The sequence below is a fragment of the Athene cunicularia genome (genome assembly GCF_003259725.1).
Source record: "Athene cunicularia isolate RWA chromosome 1 unlocalized genomic scaffold, athCun1 chr1_part2, whole genome shotgun sequence".
Classification (NCBI taxonomy): Eukaryota; Metazoa; Chordata; class Aves; order Strigiformes; family Strigidae; genus Athene; species Athene cunicularia.
The window spans coordinates 67,496,006-67,499,074 of record NW_020799092.1 but is presented as its reverse complement, the minus strand read 5'-3'; the positions used below and the strand labels follow the sequence as shown (position 1 = coordinate 67,499,074).

Here is a 3,069-nt window from a genome sequence, read left to right as displayed (position 1 = left end):
ATAAAGTTGTGCATACTGAAAGTGCGTTCCATGCATCTCCATGTTTGGGGTTTTTTTAAGTCTTCCCTTTGTGAATTCTTGTTATGGGGAAAAAAAGCGTATTATGTCACACTTCCCTTGGGTCTGCCTTTTGAGGAACAACAAACACAGATGGGAAGACCTGTTCTTTCTGCCTTGTGGGGATAAGACAAGAAGCATTAGGCTTAAATGGCAGCTTTACATGTTAAAGCTGTAAAGATGAGAGTATGGTAGTGCAATTCTTCCACTCCCCACTCCTCCTTGCTGGGCCCCTCGGTGCTTGGTGTGATTCCAGCCCGCCCTGGAGCACATACAACGTCAAGTATCACAAATGGCAGGGAAGGGACCGTTCAGGTGCCCCTTTGAGGAGCCTGGCTTCTGCTCTCCCCATGGCTTGAGAACAGACTTAACAGCCCGTCACCTCCTACCAGCCTGGTACACCTGTACTTGGGAGGTGGTCGAGGGAGAACAACAGCAGAATCACACACCCATCAAGTTCTTGTGCAACTGGAAGAAGACACCAGAATTCTTCATTGTTCGAGCTGGACCTAACAAAAGTCAGTTATCTTGGACCCTATAACCAGTGAGCCCAGGTGAGACCTTCTGAGCTCTCCTGGACCACAGCAGGCTGTGACCAGCATCTCCCTTGATCTGGGAACGTTTCCACTACCAAAACCCTTAAGGTACTGCCCACCGTTAGAGCCAGCGGGAGCCAGGGCCAAGTCAACCTGCTCGTCTTCATCATCACCCATTGGGGAATGCTGATGAGCTGTATTTACTCTAAACTCAAGAGGAGGGAAATTTTGAGCTAGCTCCTCTTTCACTCGCTCGCTCTCAGCTTACCAATGTGTTTGGATATACACAGTTATTTTCACAAGTGTGGGGACGTTCTTATTTCACTGGATCCAAATACTTTTGTCTGTCTGTGTGTTTGCACACTTGTGTTTGTGAATGTGCATGTAGGTATCTATAGATTTAAGGTACCATATAGTAAGTTAGTGTGAATTGTGTCATCTTCAAATCTGTAGTTAAGTCATATTTTAAAATATTTTACTGTTTTGTAATCTTTACATTGGTTAAAGTGCTACTAGTTATGAATAAATCATGATTTGCTGTTAAATCATTACTGTGTTGATATTTTCATCTGCAACAGATGTTGTAGGGACACAAGACCCCAATCCTACTGACTTTGAGACTGTTTGAAGTACAGCTGTCCCTACCTTATGGCTGTGGAAGGACTGCTTGAGGCCACTTTCTACCCTATAACCTATGATTTAATTGTATTTACATACCTTTTTTTTCAGTGCCATAGAAGCATGTTATACAGTATCCCACTGATTTACATAGGATTTACAAATTGCTAAGTTTATGGAAATTACACAATGTAGTCTTTTTAGGTCTAGGTCTGTGAAGCTTTAGGGCGTACTGGAGGTCCAGCATTCCAGCAAGTCATTGGTACTTCTATAGCCTCGACTGTCAGGAATCTTCCATTTCCATGGTAAAACAAGTCTGACCATTAGCAGCTGACAGAGCCAAACGTGGTTTTTGATTTGTCCAGCTTCTTGGAAGCCCACACCATACAAAACACCCTCCCACTAAGCACGCTGGCACCGCTGTCATGGCTCCTGAACAGAAAGATCCCTCTCTTTTGATTTTACCCTTCTCCAGGAAGCCACTGGGTCTTGTCTCCTATTTCCAGCTACTCTTCCCTGCTGCGGCTCCAAGGCCTTCCGAAGCCTGCACCGCCCCAGCCACCCAGGCAGGAGCGCGTGGGAATTCCCCCTCGGCAGCTGGAAGCGGCTGCCAGTGGGGCAGGAGCCCCCAGAGGCCGAGGCGGGCCCCGAGGGGGTCACACAGCGCTCCTGCCAGCGCTCGCCGGGCCGTACAGCAGCTCCGCACCTCTCCCGCGCAGGCCCGGTCACCCCGCGGCTCCCAACCCCCCGCCGCCGCCATATCCGCGGCCACCTCCCGGCTCCGGCGCGGCGCGGGCGGTACTACACCCCCCAGGGGGCAGATCAGAGGAAATTGAGGGCTCTTGATTTTGAGGTAAAGTGATTGTCAGGACACAGTCCCAGTACGAAACTGTCACAGTAGTTTTGCTGGTAGCTGCTGAATAACTTAGAGCAATCTCTCTTATTGTTTTTTTGTTCTTGTTTTTCCTCGTACTTGTTGTATTGTGTGGGGTGGTTATAGAGTTTGAGGGTCAGCAGTTTATGAGGCATTGTGCAGAGCTACACTAATGAATCCCTAATTTCTGTGTCCAGATGCTACCATGCTGTAATCCTTCAGGGCCTCAGGGATCGTGCCAGGCTGCAGTGCCATACCAAGGGGAATGGTAGGGCTCACACCGTAACAGCTTGTGGCACACCCCTTCGAGGCTGAGAATGTCCCACTTTGAAACACCTGTCAAAATGGCATTTTTAATAAAAATGAAAGTGAGATGGGTAGATTTGTGAAGGATGTAACTTTATTTTTGTATGATTCAGATGCTGTGCGGTGGTTTAAGGTAGACTCGCTGGAAGTTGAGGGAGTTGTACTCCTGTCATTGGTGTTGCTTGTTGCAATACTCCCTCTAGATAATTTCTTGCAGCCTGTATCTACTGATGGATGTGTTAGGCTGTTTCTTGTTTTCTTTGGCCTGCCACTCCGACTTAAATCTAGTTAAAGAGAATTCTATATGTAGTGAGGAACAATAATTTTCGGTTTAGTAAGGACACTACTTTGTACTCTTAAGTATCAATATTTTTGTGATACTTTATGCTAAACTTCTAAGTGATAGGTTAAGATGCTTAGTTAATATAGAAACTAGTTTCCTTACACTTCAAAAAACAATTTACATGAACTGTAAAAATTATCTTTTCTCATAAGAAATTCTATGTTGTCAAGGTTGTGCAAAGAATTGACTCCAGTGCTATTCATGCTGTGAGAGGAGGTATACAATTAATGGGGGTTTTTTCCTGTTGTGGAGAAATGACAGACTAGCTAACTTTTAAAATAGCTTTATTTTTAGAACTAGATTTTCTGAAGTCATGGTTGTTCCCAATACAGTTT

At 45.6% G+C, this 3,069-nt stretch overlaps 1 protein-coding gene across 1 annotated transcript in view; it reads left to right on the top strand.

The window, feature by feature from the left end:
• The first annotated feature begins 2,043 nt into the window (after window positions 1-2,043).
• The window catches only part of CBLL1 (Cbl proto-oncogene like 1), a 7,876-nt gene continuing 6,850 nt past the window's right edge, over window positions 2,044-3,069 (top strand). Inside the window, exon 1 of the mRNA XM_026868206.1 lies at window positions 2,044-2,064. The gene's annotated coding sequence lies outside the window, so the exon portion shown is untranslated. The remainder of the gene's footprint in view (window positions 2,065-3,069) is intronic.